Below are 17,746 nucleotides of genomic sequence, written 5' to 3' on the forward strand. Positions count from 1 at the left end.
GAGACAGCAACCTATGGTGAAAAAGTGACTGGTTTCATGTAAGAACAATTTCCCCTGTGAAATCAGCAATTCTCACACCTATACTGACAAAGCACTCTCCCTTGGTCAATAGACCCTTGTACCTCCCTACATGCGCACACACATTTCCTCTGTGGAAACTCGTCTACTAGTTTTCTACCTCACCACAATGAAGATCTTCAACCTACACAAACTTAACTCTTAAAAAAAAAATTAACCACACACCCTGACATTTGTTTCTTATACAGGACACAATCAGAGAACAAATCAACACTCATGGATGGGCATTCGCACATGCTTGCACAGAAGAATCATGCCCTTGCTGTTTCAGAATTATTTTGATAGGAAGACATGATGCAACTTCATTTTAAATTACAAGCTGTTGTTCCAGACTGTTGGAAAACGGGCTTTGCAACATAAACAGTTTGTTTTACATACAGTATCTCAGAACAAATTGCATAACCTGAAATGTAATGCTAATTAAAAGAACTGTTTTTTGTAATTGCTATAACTATTTTTTGTCATTAAAATAGCTTGTTATGTAGTTTCCAAAACATACCTATTTACTGAGTTACCAACTCAGTATAGTTTTACAACAGGTTTAGTTTGCACTGACTCAGTGCAAAAGCCTGGCTATACAGAGACACGAAGTATAATCTCTATGATATGCAGACTTACATAGGCAAGAAATCTTGAGCTGCTTACGTGATACCAATTATAAAGATCACAACAAAAGACTTAATCTGTAAGACTGTCTGTGTCATTCAAATAAACGAGCCAGCTACATATCCCACATTAGCTTACCTGAAGGACTGAGTATAAGGGCATGGGAACCTTCACTGAAGTCTTTAAATATCAGTGCTCATTGGCTCCTAATCATGTCTGGGAAACTCTACCTGTCTTCCTCAGCAAACAGACTGCTCACTCAAAAATGTGATTCCAATATTCAGCAAAGGGAACATAAATCGACTTCATTTTTTGTCCAGCTAAGAAGCATAGTTGTTGCTTACCTACTTAATTCATCCAGTTCAGTTCTACATAACTCTTCAGGGAATTAAAATATCCACTAATAACAGTTGCTGAACCTAGTTCTTAATGGTCAGTAATCTAAATGCCTGAAGTCAATAAGAAATATTTGGAAGGATTTAGCTGGAATTAGGTTAATTCAACTGAAGTTTGATTCATTTCTTCTAAATGTTTAGTGTTTACAGTGTTTTCCTCTGTTCTTAATGGACTCTTTCTATATGGCTATTAAATGTGTCATTGTAGGGGTTTATACCTACAAGATGATTTTTAGTGCTTAAAGTATCATGCTTCAAATGGAAGGTCACATCGATGTGTCACAGCATAGTGAAGTGCTTCTTCTCTTTCACGATGTTTGTAATGGGAACCTTTCCTACAGATACCTGTTCTTCCTCCATACCTATAGCTGAATATTAATACAGATTTCTTTCACAATTTCCAGAATTACGTCTTTTAATTTCAAGGCTCAGTTATTTCAATTAGTAACACATCATATCACTAAGTACTATAGTGTTTCCAGAAGTCATGTTCACAAGACGCTGCTGGTCTGACTTGCGATGTGTGCTTTGCTGCTTATTCATTCTTGCCATCAAGTGTCTGTCTTCCAGCTACAGCAGCAAGCAATATTTGTGAATGAAGCTCCTTTCCACATGCTGCATCTGCCATACTTCTTACTGCTAGGCTTTTCACAACAAAATCACAGATGAGATTATTTGGCTTCTTATGCTCTTCAGATCTGAATAGATGATGTATCACATTAAGCTGGTTCTGACCTTTATAGAGCACTGCTTGACCTCGGTTTGCAGTTTTGCATGGCAGAGAAGTGCCAAGGGATGTATGAGAGACTAGGAACTTACTCTATAAAAACATGAGTTCTTAAATAAGTAATTTTTAGATTTCTGCTGCAGCAATAGAAAACAGCATTGCACAGGAGAAAGCAAAACTTCTCCTACTTCAGCAACTTTCAACTGACACAAAGGATTTAATTTTCTGCCTTGCTTACCTAAAATGTTTAGTGCTTTTGGAAGTGATATATAAATTAAATGTATTCTACTGTTAGGACAAAAGAGAAAAATTTAATATCATATGCAAATAAGGAACTGGACACACATCTGAAGCCTCAGGGCTCAAGAAATGAGAAAATGAGGGACCCCTTAGCTATTTCAACAAAAGCTTATCTCAACTTGTGTTTATTTTTGATCCAGAATTATTTCTAGCATGCCTATTCATACAATGCCTGTTCACAAAAACATCACAGAAACAGTACACTGACATTATTCCTGCACTGTTTTCTCCTCCTATGGCAACTGACAAACTCCAAGGGTTCTGGCTTCACATGGCTCAGACTGGTCAAAACATGAAAAATTCATTCCGGTCCTGTATTTTCATGAGATATTTAAATAATAAATTGAACTTAAACAGTCATCTGAACTTTAACATAAAAAGATTAATCTGTCTCCTGTAGGAACCATCAAAACCATATGCTATGTTGGCATTAAGAAAATCATCATCAGATAAAATAAAAATAAGCTGGACTACCAAGTCCCTTACAAATATATAATTAATTTGACTCTTAAAGGGGAAGAGTTAAAATTAAGAGTTGAAATTAAGGGGTTTTAAATTATTTGAAAGTTGGGAGGCAAAAGTGAGATGAGCCAGTGGAGATTTGTAGAGAACATATCACATTAAAATTGGCTTCAGCAACAGGGTAACCAGCTATGTGGTTAGGGAGAAGCAACAGGCATCATGTATCTTGTCTTTAAAAGATGACATTATTTCACATTACAATCTTTTAAGCTAGGAAAACAGAGTCTAGATTAAATTGCTATAAACTGGGTGCAACAGTGGTTGGATAGTACCTCCCAGAAGACTTGTCAACTGTTCTCTGTCAAAGTGGAAGTAAATATCAAATGGCTCCCCACAGGGCTTTGTCTTTCATATGGCTCCATTCAATTTTTAATTAATGAAAGAAGAGAGGAGAGAGACTAAGCTTCTGTGGAAAATTACAGAAAACACAAAGATAGGAAGGACTATGTTGAAAGTTGGGACTAACAACCTAAGAGAGCTCAACCAAGTAAAGAAATAGTCTGGGAGTAATTCAGAAGGTACAGGTGCAGATTACTTCAAAACAATCAGCTGTAGACATATTGAGCAGGGAACAATCAAGTAGACAGCACTCCTTCAGGAAAGGATCTTGAGGTTAGAGGGTATTGCATGCTCAAGAAGAATCAGCAGTGCCATGCATTCATAGGACAGGCAGGCATCACAGCAGGATGTGTAAGTACATGTCTATGCCAACGAATGCATGAAGCAATCCTCCTGCTCTACTAAATGCTGGCAGGGCCTCATCAGATGCCAGGAGAGAACACAAAGGAGCATCAGAGGTGCCAAGAGGATGATCTGCAAGGCAGCTTTTAAATAATCAGTGTTTCCTCCTCTAGAGAAAGATGGGAAGAAAAAAGAGTACCAGGGGAAACTATGCAACATTATACATCAGGTGTGTGAGCTACTTTACCAAAATGAAAGAAATTATAATTTCCCCATATCTGTGCCATATACAGAAAAAATTAGTGTCACTGCTATGGAAAAAAAAAGTTTAGATGATTGGAATAAAAAAGATTTTTATTAAATATTTACAATAGTGAGAAAATAGTCTACTGAACTTTTTAGTAAGTTGCTCAAATCTCTGTAAAAAAAAAAAAAAAAAATCAAAACACAAAAAACACGTTACTAATATTCCGCAAGGAAGAAAGAAAGGTTAACTTCTGGAGGTCCCTCACAATGAGATGTTCCTCAGCTACTATAACAGTCCACAAGCACATACTGACTAAGGTTTGTCCATATCAACATCTATACTTCATAATTAAAAATAAATAAATCTTTTTCAAAGGATTGGATAAGCACCTGAAATAGCAGCAAGGAACAATACAAAAGCTTTCATATCACTAGTTAAAATGACACCAGCCAATACTTTGCAGCCAGACAGGACTGATTCTCATTATAAACACTTCTTACAATACAGATAGTGATGGATATGAAAAGCCTCATATTATGAGCATGTACTTATGCAAAATTACATTCTTTATCCCTTTCATTTGTTAATTGTTAAAATAATATGGTAAAAAGGACAGTAACAGTAGGCAAGAGTATTTAGCTGGGTATTTAACCTCAAGACTGTGTAAATAGGTGTATTGTAAATATTTAAAATTCTATGACTAAGCCTCACATTAATCCTTATTAACAGACTTTGTGTGTGCAGACAAGAATATTACCCATGCTCCTTCCCTAAGCAACGTCCTGTGAGTAATGATGTTGATAAGCCCAACCTCTGAAAAAACAGCGCATAATCTTTTTCTGTTTGCTTCTGTGGTGTGGGTCACTGGGTTACTTGCTTGAAGCTGAAGTGATACTTTATTTATAAATGCCATGTATATATCCTTTCATAGGTGCTGCAAATTGAGGGATACAAAGTATTGAAGAATACTGTGCGTTACAGGTTTACAATAAATATCTCAGGTGGTTGGAAGGGACAGATCCCATAATAATTGCCATAGAGATGTATAGATGTGGTTTTCCTATTTTTATTTTTATTTTTTAAATATGCAAATGGAAACTCTCTCTCATATTTTAAAGATCTTAAATTTTCTTCTGCTCGAGCATGAAAGATTTAGCTGTTCGTAAAATTCTTACATTTTATAGGATTCATTTTCCTGGAGGAATTCTGAATTTTATGGCTTAGATCATGGAGTTATAGCTGCATTCTTTTATTTTGTCTATAAATAAAGTGTATACATTTTGTTTTCTGTGTAAAACATTTTTTTGTGACAAAGACAAATGTGATGGTTAGCTGAGTTTCTCTTAAGTAAATACACCTCTAATATTCATATGAGCTCTTTCAAGATATTGAAAAACAGTGTTGTGCCACATGCTTATGTTACTGCTGAGACATCAAAGTCTTTCATCTTTTTTCCTCCTGTGTCAAGTGCTAAGAAAAACCTCATGTAAAAGCAGGCCAACAGATTAACTGAAGGAATAGCACCTACAAAGGTGCTAATACAGCAGTGGTGCAGTATTAGCTGGTAATGCACAATTCCTGTTTTAATGCATGTAAGCTCTATTTAGTAACTTATTTAATATAACAGATACACAGTTAGTGAAACTTTTCAAAAGATAGCTTTAAGAAACCAGAATATACCAAGGTACGTTATTTTTCAGCACAATCTAACTTGAAAATGAGCAAGTGATCACATCTATATCATGGTTTCCTTCTGATCTTGGATTAACAAAAGAACAGGTTATTTAGCAGACTCAAATTCCCTACCTCTTCTGGGTAGCATTCAAGCTCATAATAAAGGCATCTGACAAGCACATGCCCTTTGTGTATCATGCATTATCCACAGACCTCTTAAATCTCCTTTACTGTGTGAGTCTCTGAGAATTGCCTTTTGTCTCAATTGCTCAGAACAGACCTGCTCCTCTCCTACTTGTTGCTCCTGGTGACTGACGCTTCCGCGTGGGCAAACCCAAGTGTCATCCATGAAACAACACACTAAGGAGGTCTCAACTACTGAAACGAAGGCAAGCTGAGAGGTTTGTGCTGAGTAAGAAGGACTACATTTTAGTTATCAGCATTTCAATGCTGTGATACTATCACCATACTTTGATTAGCAACATTTGCCACTGGATAACTATCTGACCCACACATAAAAATGCAACAGGGTCAGCAAATAAAATGAACTGTGGAGGTTGATTATGTTAATTTTCAAACTATTGGGTCAATCCATCCCTACACCTAAGAAAAAGGGGATGATATTTATAGGAAGACTGAAAATCCAGAGAGTTTGCTGTGATATACAACAGAATATCTCTTTAAGATGCCTTGCTTTGATTTCACTGGCAAAATAACTGCTCAATATTTTCTAACAGATGTTTAATCAAAACAATTTCATCTATGAAGCATGAGCCTTTCCAATAGGAATAAAACTAATATACATAAAATCGGCATATTTAGAAACCAACCTACTTTGGAGTGTGGGTTTTTTTTTTTTTTTTTTAAATAGTAAGCCTATAAATATATACTTTTTGAGAGAGAGTTCAGTGATTTCTAATTTTAAAAATAGGTTCACTCCAAAATTTACTAAGGCATTTTTGCTGTATGAATCCCAGAGTTTGCCTGCCAAAAAAAACAGGTTGTCATTTTTTTTTTTTTTTTTTTTTTTTTAAGTTTCATGTTAGCATCAAAGTACGTTTTCATGAACTCTAAAAAATAAGGCATCTTGTGCTCTCACTCATGCTATGTATTTGCACTATTTCTTGGTGCAACTTGATTAGTTTCACATAATATTCCGGATACCAGAATAAATGTCTCATTCAAAGCAGAATGGAAATCCTTAAATTACCTTTATTGAATCTTACGTTTGTTGGGAATGAGTCAACTGAATGATATTAATTTATGCAAACAATAAGAATGAAGGCAAGAAAAAGTGCTGACTTGTGTATTATACATCATTTATGCTGAGAGTAAGATTAGCGAGGCAACAAGGGTAATAGAGAAAAAAATACTAGATAGTCAGACAGCAAAATAAGTTGATTATACTCTGTCCACATAAGAGAATGCCATATCAACTTATTTGTTATGCTTAATATATCACAGAAGAGCATTATTATCAGGAGTGATTTCAGTATGACCTACTTGTGACAAAGGTATCATTGTTCCAATAATAAAAAAAAAATAATCTGACATTTTCTTAAACAGTATTTAAGAAGTATAGATCATAACTTTTTAATGCAAGTAGTCCAACATGATGGGCTCATATCTCATCCTAACAGTGAGAAATGGATAAAACAAACTTAAAGCCTGCTTGTTTCCGTTTGTATTAACTACATTTAATGCAAAAACTATGGGTTTACACTGTTTATGTAAAAATCTCAAGGTTGAAGACGTTCTCACAAGGAACTAATCATTATCAGATAAATCATGAAAGAAATAAGTTAAGCAGGAAAACATAGCAGTGGTATTTATGTGGACTTTTGTCCCTGCCTTAAAATTCTGCCGAACAAGAAAGACCAGGCTAATAGAAGTAAAATTAAATCTCAACATTTTCAATATAAACAGATATTAGAAAAGGAAAGGGAAAAATAGGCAACAATTAAAATATATGATAATATAGCACAGTTCATAGCATATCCCAAGATGGAAGGGACTCAGAAGAATCAAAGTCTAATTTCTGGTTCACACAGGACCACTCAAAACCTAGATTCTACATCTGAGGGCATTGTCCAAATGCTTCCTGAACTCCAGCAGGCTTGGGGTCATGACCACTGCCCTGGGGAGCCTGCTCCAGTGCCCAAGCACCCCCTCAGCCTGACCCTCCCCTGTCCAAGCTCCATGACATTCCATAGGGTCCTGTCACTGTCCCCAGAGAGCAGAGCTCAGTGCCTGCCCCTCCACTCACCTCCTAAGGAATCTGCAGGTCACCATGCAGGTTCTCAGAGCTCACCATAAGATAAAGATAAAAGGTGAACAAGGCATTAACATCTCTGCTTTACCCACGTACCTGTTTGTTAGGTCACCAACCCCATCAAGTAACAAACCAACGTTACCTCTGGTCCTCCTTTTGCCGTTAACATTCTTTAAAAGCCCCTTTTTTGTGTCCCCTACAGTTCTGACCAGCTTCAACTCTAATTTGTCTGCACAAATTTTCTCCCTACAATGGTGAACAGCATCTCTCCTATGTCCAAACGCTATCTTTTCCCACTTAAGTTCTAATAGAAAATCCTTGACCAGCCAAGCCAGCCTTCTGTCCAGCTTGCTTGACTTCCAACACTTTGGGACCACCTGCTCCTGCACTGTTAAAGAGATGTCTCTTAAAATGTGACCAGCTCTGATGGACTCCAACATCTTCAAAAGCAGATTCCCAGGAGATCTTACTAACTAGTTCATTGAGCAGCTTGAAGTCTGTTCTCCCCATATGCAGTGTTGAAGTTTTGCTAGCTGCTTTTTTTCTATCATCAAAATTTTGCAAAATGATTCTAATGTGCACTGTGGCCAAGACAGCCAGCAGAAACTGCTTCACCATTACAAACAAGGAAATTAGTAAACTAGTAAGAAAAACAGAAGGAGAGATCTTAAAGTCAGCAGAGCAAAAGAATTCAAAACAGATTTTATTATATATTAGCAATGAAAAAGATCATGTTTTAATTGGTCCCTGGTAGGTAGTGTTGCCTTTAGGACAGCTAATGAAATTGTCAGCCAAAATGAATTTCTAGTATTCTATTGTGGCACAAAAAGCAAATATGTAAGGCACACCAGTTAGGAGTAACAAAGATGTCTTGCTTGTCAATGGAATAACCAGTACTGACAGAATCTGAGTCTGCTACATTTTGATTTCAGAAGATTATGTTAAACTGAAAAAGTAAAGAAACATGCGAATAAGAGTAGAAATAATTTTTTGTTATCAAAAACTTCTGGCAAATCAGACTGTACTTATTTCTTCTGTCCAAAGAGGACATTAAAAATTGACTTGATCTCTAAATACTTGTCTGTGGAATATTAATGAGATAACAGAGGGCTGCACAGTCTCTCAGACAAAGATTCACACACCAGAAATCGGTCACGATGAATTCAAAGGTGGTAGTGATTTGTTAGGGAGAAGTTAATCAGGACAGATATAGCCAGTTGGTAAAATGCACAATTCAAAGTGAGGCTAATTAACAGTAGAATCTGCAACTCATGCAGACTATGTGGGCTAGAGAAATATATCTTGTATTAACAGCCAGTAATTCACTGCTGGTCTAAACTCATACATCTAATAAAAGACCACAGTTGCAACAATACTAATGTTTATTGTCAAAATTATCAAATTATTATATAAAAGACTATTAATAACACGCTTACATCTGTTATCCATGTTCCCTGAGTATTTGCCCTGTTTCACATCTGTTGTGCTACCCACTCATGCCCCTCTGGGTTCTAAGGTCAGCAATGACAATTGTCTGCAATAAGAAGAGGTAAGGGAGCTAGGATCAGAGTCAGCATCATCCTGCCTTCTTTACCAGGAGGAATATCATGCTAGCAGTGGGTTTCTGCCTCTTCCCTACTCCAAGGTCTACGTGGCTTTCATTTTGTTCAATTCTAGCACACGCCATACCTTGACCATCACTAATTCAAAACCCCATATCATATTTTAATATACTATGATTTAGATGGTAGGTATTGAATATTCTAGATGTTTACCCTTTCTTTTGTTTTGCCCTGAAACTGGTTTTATCTGATTTCCAGTTCTGCATTCCACTGCAACATTCGCAGTTTGTTTATAGCCTCTGCTGTCATCCACAGGATGTACTTTAAAGGTCTTTGTTACCACCCTTCCCCTGTTCTCTACTCCATGTTACTATCATGGGGTCAGAGATAGTTCACACTATACAGAATAACCAATTATTATCGTTGTTACTTACAGAGATGCATCAAAATTATTATAGCACTATACTACACAACTGTGCAGAGCTAACTTGAGCTAGAACAAGTTAGGTAATATGCAACTTCTCAGCAGGTAAATGAGCTAAAAACAGAACTCCGGACAAGCTCAAAGAAGGACAACCAAAGCAAGCCAAGTCCATAGCCTCTTACCAGTGATGGCAATAACAAATTTACTGCATTGCTGACCAATATTGAAGTGAATTGTTCAAAACTTACTTTTAAAGCTCAAATAATGTTAAAGTGAGAATTCATTCAGGAAAGGAAAGGCTGTTGTTATGTAGATAGCAAGTCTAGACAGCTATAATGGTCTCTTTCTGGATATATAATCTACAAACAGAAATTTAGCATGCCTTCTGTCTTGAAGGGCTTATTCCTCCTTGAGATTTGTGTTTGCATGCAAAACACAAAACTGATAGAACAAAAAAGACTTAATTGTTTCTTTTGTAATATTTTGCCTTTGGATTGTAGGCACTGTTTGAGTTATCACAAGACCCATCAACTGTGGCAGCAGTATAATTGTCTCACAGACAAACTTTGCACGCACACTTCTAGCTTCACACAGGGAAAAAGAACAAGCTTTTAAATATTGTAACATAGCTGGCTTTGTAAGCACAAAACTTTTTTTTTTTTTTTTTTTTAACCCCTGTGGCCAGTGATCTTCAAAGACCTGGAACAAAAGGTGATGTGATTTTCAGATCATCAGATCACACCTAAAGTTCAAACCAAGTTCAGCCAGATGGAAAAAGCAGTTTTTGGGTCAGTTACTTTTAGCAGAAAGATAACTTTTCTTGCACTTATGGTTCTTTTTACTGCATTTTATTTCTTTACTTATTCTACACCTGTTCCCCTCCATATTGGCTACTACTTTGCAGCCTGCCCTTTAGCTGATAGGTGATACCATCTGGGACTTCATAAAGCAGTTCTGGACCAGGTGGCCTTGCAGAAGTAATTCAGTGCCAGAATAGAGCTCCTTTTCAGATGTGCTCATCTCATATTTCCTGCTGGATGACCAACCAATCCCTTCTAAACATAGGTATGCCCTATGCATAGCATATACTACACTAGGCCTTCTCATAAGCCAGAAAGTATGGTTTTCCGTATTAACACAAAAGAAAGTGCTGTGCTTAAAGTTAGTGTTGTGTCTTAGATAAACAAAGCTGTTACTTTTTACATGTAGCACTGAACTCGAGAGAAGAGGCAGTGCAATAGTGCGCATTAGGTCCAGACGACTGCATTATAATGCTGTAATATTTACAATACTTGAATTAACGTGTGACCATCTGCTTTTGTGTTTTAAGTTTCATAGAAAGGGGTATTTTACTGATGCATTTTGACAGTCTTTAAGAAAATAATTGAAATGAGATATTTAAGTAGCAGACAACTTTGTAGTAGCCATTTTGGAAGCTGATTCCTAAGTAGCTAGAGTTTTTAACATGGGCAATTTTCTGCTTTCCTAGGCTCAACGGCTCACTGCTGATGCAGAACATTTAGTGAAATACCTTTTTTTTGAAATGCTGTATTAAAAGGGGGTTAAAACAGCAACAGTACTATCCCATCTGTAACATACATTAAAAGTTCATCAAGACAAGTGTCTTAATGAACAAAGGTAAACTAATTAGTTTGTCAATGTACACTTTGTGCTGTTTACACAGCTCCAAAAGCATCTTTAGCACAACATCTTAATAATACTCCATCAATTATTAGAACCCTGCAGCATCCCAGGGGGGACAAGTTTCTCATGCAGTTTCCTGCATGGCAGCAGCTTTCCCACCAGGAGTACTCTTCAGAATCTCTCATGTCAGGATTCTTTCTTTCCCTTTGATGACATGCCTCAGCCATGTCAGACACTGTTACTTCAGGGCCCTGCCAGATGCAGAGGTATCAAGTGTGGTGTCTTCGCCCTACAACTACAGAAGTTACACCGGTCCCTCAGTGTGTCAAACAAGTTTATTATTTTTACTTTTCAGTGACTTTTTGTTCCACAGAGCACTTGCTAAAAATCTTCCTTTGGTTTACCAACTGCTCCTGCTGTTACATATATTAGCCTTAATAAAATCCATTAGTTATGCACAGTGCTTTTTTCATTAATGAAATATAATAATGTTAATGTTTCCTGTCTAATGTGTGGCCAACCAATTGTCAGGATTCTTCTCAGATTGCTATAAAATTGAATGCACATAACATAAAAGGGGTTAACATTAATAAAAGGGGTTAAATTAATACCTAGTAAATGTGAAATTAAATTAAAAAATGCATTCACAATGATTTTTAGCAGATTTAACCACTGATGCAATAGATCTTTTATGTTATTTATCCTTAAAATACAGTGAAAAAAATGTATTAGAAGTTTTTGGTTTCTGTTATGTCAATGATTTAAGGTGAAATCTCTTATCTTTGCTTGAGCCAGATGCACTCAATAGTGTAAACACAAAAGCAAATATTGTGGCAGGTTGAAAAATAAACATGGCTTAACTCTTCCCATGCTTTGCCCTGGGGAAGAAATTTACACCAGAGCACAAAGGATTCAAAACACTGTTACTAGAGAAACTGAATAATTTTTATTCACCAATGGTTTTATTCCTGTACATTTATTTAATGTGGACACACAGAAAGAACGTTAGGCACTAAAAAAGAACAGTCAACAATCCTGTGAAGATAAACTGCTGACACGCTAGAATCTGGCATTTGCTCCTCTTCAAAGCTAGCCTAGCCACAAGCTCATACACACATGAAAGATTTCTCATGTCCAGAGTATTCTGTTGTTAGAAATCATGGGGGGGGGAGGGGAAAATGAAAATCAATTACTGCATTTGTAATATGCCTTGTTAAGTGTGTGGTAATCTCTCTTCCCTACTCCAAGAACCCTGATAACCCCGATTTTTTGAAGAGAAAAAAAAAAAAAACAAAAACACAAACTAGACGGCACTGTAGTTTCACAGGAGTAATGGTCACTGGTGGGGACCTACAGAGTCCTACCTTCAGGGGACATACAGAGTACAATAAATAAGAAGGAAGGAGTAGGTTTATGCAGCAGAGGGTTTACTGAATGCCTAGTGATATATATGACATGAATTAAGATAAATTACTGAGAATATATCTTCATGTGCCACTGAAAACATCACGTTCTCCCTCCATTTCACAGTAAAGAAAATGGTCGGGTTAAAAACTCAACTGCTGACATTCATAAAGATACACATGCTTTGGAGGCCAAGTGGTCCATTTTCACATTTTGAAGACCTCTACTAAGTAAATGAGTGCTCATAACTGATCACTGTGTGCTTAGCAGTCTTGTGAATATCTCCTCATACAACATTCCTTCCATTTTTAGTTTTCACCAAAATATAAAGTACATTAGCAGCTATTGGTAGAGTTCATGCTTCCTTCCTCATATCTCACACAGCGTGCAAGTATATACTTCCTTCAGATGCTGTTTTCCTTTGGAACACAGCCTGAATTCTATATAAATGCTTCCTCAAACCATTGCACATGATATACAGAAGTAGGCAACATGCTCTTCTGAGCATATTTCTTTAACTACCTTTTGCTGTTGGGGATGAAACCTATTCTTTCCTTATCCACTCTTAAGATTACCTTGCACCTTACCATTCACTTCTCAGAACGATTCAGTTTTCCTGTTTAGTCTTACTTATAACACCAAACTAAACATTAAACTTAATGGTGCCAATGACCTTGCTTACAGTGATAGTCCTAATTTTTGTTTCATAATGTACCCCTGCACGTTCGCTGACAATATAAATCCTGCAAATAAATGAGAAGTTTGGCACCTCCAAGGGACAGAACTTGTTGCCAAAGCTTTCGCTACTGACATAATATTTTTACTTCTAGCTGGTACCAAAGCTCTGTGCAGACTTCCCTTTACTTACAAGATACATTCACAGAAATGCTGTTCTCTTTATCAAATTGACTCTTCAGTGCCACAGAATACTAATATTTCTACAGAAGTGATTATGTTTTTGGCTTAGTGGAAACCTAGGTGCAATGCTGATTCCAGTTCCATTTAACAGTGTTTGACAGCAACTAAGCCCAAGGATGAATCAAGGTTGACATATTTAGAACAAAATAGTGGAGCACTTGACTAAGCCAATAAATGGTTCCAGCTGGGACTTGTCCCATGACTGGTGATGAGGACACTGAGGGTAGTTTCCATGGCAGGTAACTTTAGCTAAGGATAGTTTGCATTTACCAGAAACAAAAGATATTCCAATTATTTTTCTAAATGCAAATGAAAAAACAAATCTGCATCATTTTTGTTGTATTCCTGCCTTAGATATTCCTTGGGTATCGTTGCATTCCTGCTTGTATTTATTGCTATTTTCAGTCTCAGCATGGATCTAACTGGGAGTTTCAATTGGTAGAAGCAAAATAGACCACGATCTAAAGTTCAACTGGAGGAATTTATGGGATGTATTTGGGACAGACTGATGAAGAGGACAGAAAACATTGGTCACTCAGTCAAAACATGATAAATAATGAGGGTAGTTCTGTAGTCACTAGAGAGGAAAAAAAAAAGCAACATTATCAGAAAGACCATAAAAACAGTGAAAACATAGCAATCTACAGTTTTAACTTATTCCTCTTTTTTTTTTTTTTTTTTTGCATTTATGATGGCAACATATTCTCAAAAATTAAAAAAAAAAAAATATTGCAATCAGTGGAGTTAGGTTTATTTTCACCAATGCTGAATGTAAAGTCTTCATTAAGTCTTTTTATTAACTGATACTTTTTCACAAGAGATTGAGGACAGCTTTTTTTTTTTCAGTTAAAAAAACTGGAAATTTAGGTGCCCATTCATTTTGGAATTGTAAGTAGTCTTTAAACACTCAACCACCAGCAGGCTGGCATCTTTTTGAAATTAATGAAAACTGTGGTAAGTATAACCTGTAAATATCTACCCTGGATTCTAGTACATGGTGTTCTGCTTATGTTCTTCCTTCTTACCAGAACCTGACTATCTTTAACCTCACCACCGCTAGCACAATGAAGAGTTAGTATTAAGAAGCCACATTCTGTTTACATAATTGCACATTAATCATTCTCCTATACTATATACACTGAAGTATAATTTAAGGCCTTCTACTAATTTTGTTATGCGTGGTAGAGAAAAAACAGAATAGGAATAGGTAGTTGCAACTAGAAGCCCAGATGGAGGGGGGGTAACCAAAATTTTCTGCATGCCAATTATAACCACAAGTATCTCATCACTACCAAATGCTGATAAAATATTATTCCTCTGTCTTTGCTCTCTCTTTAGTTTTAACTAAAGTAAGTATACTAGCTTCTGAAAAGCAGACACACTAGGTTTTTTGAGTTTGCTGTGTTGATTTTCTCATCTAGACTGTACTGCATAATATGATTCATACAGTACCGTATACATCATAGGATGTTCTGAAATACAATGATATTTTGTGGAACAACAAAAATATTACTGTTTTTGTTGTCTTCCTGTGCTGATTATGAAATCTGTATTCAGACAGGTGGTGTTTAGCACAAACATTTTTTCACCTAATTCATACTAATCTGCATTCCACATGCAGTCTCACTGCATATATCACCTAAATTCCTTATTTTTCCTCTGGCCCCCACAAGAGACTATTATTAATATTACTTTTATTATTGTCATTGTTTTGTTCCTTCCCCACAGATTCCAAATGAAACACAGTTTGTAGAAAAATCATATTTTCTAGATTTTGGTCTGCAGTAAAGAATAATAAAGCTTACATAACATCATGCAGTTCATATTCACACCAGTGTTCAACCAGATTATCCTCAGTGTTGTTTTGTCTTTCTCCTCCATCTTTATGCCCTGTGTGCCCCACCCCAATAAATCTAACAGCTTCTCAGCTTTGGCTTAAGCCTCAGTACCAGAACAAGTGTAGTAATCAAACAAGAAGGTGTTTTTGTTTTATGTTTCCCTGAAATATCCGAAGGCCACTGCCCTGTAATAGCTCTTTGAAAATCTGAGTAAGCTGTTGCATTGCAATGTCACTACCACATCACCTGCTACAAGAGGACCAATTTCATCCTACATTTTCACATACCCGGATCTTACTGCCCAGACTTTTCCAGCAGTAAAATTGCAGAGCTGTTGGAGGAAATAGAAGTGCAGAAAACCCTTCACCCATTACACTCCAGGAAGGCCATTTAACCTAGGTGAGTGGATCTCACCATCACAGAGATGATAAGCTTTGCTATTGAGCATGTTTATGTGCAAAACATTGCCGAATGAAGCCTGGCTGAAAACATAATTTATGGCAGCAGTCTGTGAAGACATCTTGCTCTAAAGTCTCTGCGTTCCATAAATTTGGGACTATACATGCACTGAGAGAAAAGACACAAGAGATATACCAGTCACTGGAGGAAAAAAAAAAAAAAACACTTTAAAAACACTGAACTGAATCCCATTAAAGTACCAATTGCTATTGAATGAAAGAACTGAGTAGGAAGTACATATTAAGGATGGATTCTTCCTGTTTCCTTTTTTTTTTTCCCCCTTTTCTCTTTACCATGAGCTCTACAGCTACAATAGAAACTGGATCTTGGTTTCACTTTAACTACAAAATTTTCCAAATTGTGATACCAGGATGAACAGAAAGCAAAATGCCCCATCATTTTCTACCAACACATGATTACTTTTGAGAGCATAGTCTCCATCTAGCTCAACCTTTCACTACTTCAAGAAAGAAATGGGAAAGCAAAGCTCCTGAAGAAATATTTAGCTATTGTTACAGTAGAATGTTAAAAACTGTCTTTTTCAGTTTGACAGTCTTTATGTATGGGTATTATTTTACCAAGCTGTTTCCTAACACTTGCTGAGCATATGCAATACCATACAGATACAGAGATTCCTAAAGTTGTGGGGGTTTAAGTAGATGCAGAAGTCTGAAGAAAGTTGTCTTTTTGAGATGAGAGCCAACTAAACTCTGGTAGTAATAGCTTTGGTAAGATTTTGTTTGGGCTTGACCTGTTAAAGGACTTGATTGATTTTCTAAGGCCTCATCTAACATAGTTTTGATATACTTCTACCTACACAGAACTATGTACCACCAATTACAAATCCTAGGAAGTCTCATCTTCAAACAAGTCTAACTTGCCCTACAAAGCTAAAATATTATCTCCATTAAACAAGTGTTCAGCATCACAATACAATGTTTCTGCAATTAAATTGAAACGTGTTATATAGTGCATAATAATTGGAGACAAAGTGTGAATACTTTTAAATGTGGCATATAAATTTCTAATAAAGGATACTTTTCAAATAGGATCTCCTGCTGAAAGAGTTCATTGTATCTAAAAAGTAGAAACCTGTCAATAATACCCATGTGTCCTATAAAATGTTTTCATTTCTTTCATGGTATGTTATGCTTCATCAGTTTCCTTAATCCTAGCTGCAGTTCACGTTGCCATGCTGAAACAGCTCACTGAGCAGTAATTTATCTCTTGACTGTGGCATAACAACCACAAATACAGGTTATTCTGGGAGTGAGGATTTGCATTGCATAAACTGTATTTTTAAAATCATTTTCAAATGAGATTAATTCATGATAGGAAAATTATTCCTCTATTTTTGGATCTGGTTTCCAAACACTTGAGGCTGAGTCTTGAGTGTTTTGTTGGATATCAGGCAGAATCTTCATTTGAGGATTAGGGATTTCTGTAAAAACGAAATGATACCACAAGAGAAATGAGAAGATGTTTCCCCCATTTACTTTAATACCTATTTAAAATTGGCATTGGAAAGATAATGACAGATTGCATTTTAGCTGAATTTTTCAGCTGTGCACTAGATGACTTGTATTTCTTTTCAATTAGGCTGACTGCTTTAGCGTGGTAGATTACTTCTCCCGCATGCTGAAAAGATATTAACAATTAAAACTGGGGGGGGGGGGGGGGGGGGGGGGGGGGAAGCAAGTATCAGAGGATTATAGCTGTTTTCTTTGCCAAATGACAAGGGTTTCTCTTTGTAAGTATCTTGTTTTAGTGTTTGCTACTAAGCAAGGGTGGTATGCATTGAATAGATATAATTATTGCAAAACAGTATTTTATATAGATAGATATTTAAGACAAATGTAAATATTTACATAACAGTCATACTTAAATAGCTTGGCCTCATACATCAGAATGGAGTGAAGTTGTCTTCAGGCATCATGCTGTGTGAAATGTGCTTCTCGAGCTTTCAAGGCCCAGATACAGTAAACAACACTCTTG

The 17,746-nt window shown here is 36.4% G+C and overlaps 1 long non-coding RNA gene across 2 annotated transcripts in view; it reads right to left on the bottom strand.

Moving 5' to 3' along the window:
- The window catches only part of LOC137855978 (uncharacterized), an 80,008-nt gene that overhangs the window by 36,118 nt on the left and 26,144 nt on the right, over nucleotides 1-17,746 (bottom strand). The window contains exon 3 of one of the 2 annotated variants that reach the window (XR_011096108.1): nucleotides 13,928-17,192. The exons of the other annotated variant lie outside the window; for it this stretch is intronic. This is a non-coding gene — a long non-coding RNA (uncharacterized lncRNA). Of the gene's footprint in view, nucleotides 1-13,927; nucleotides 17,193-17,746 lie in introns of those variants that run through there. 2 annotated transcript variants of the gene reach the window in all.

This window comes from Anas acuta, chromosome 4 (assembly GCF_963932015.1).
Source record: "Anas acuta chromosome 4, bAnaAcu1.1, whole genome shotgun sequence".
NCBI classification, from domain to species: domain Eukaryota; kingdom Metazoa; phylum Chordata; class Aves; order Anseriformes; family Anatidae; genus Anas; species Anas acuta.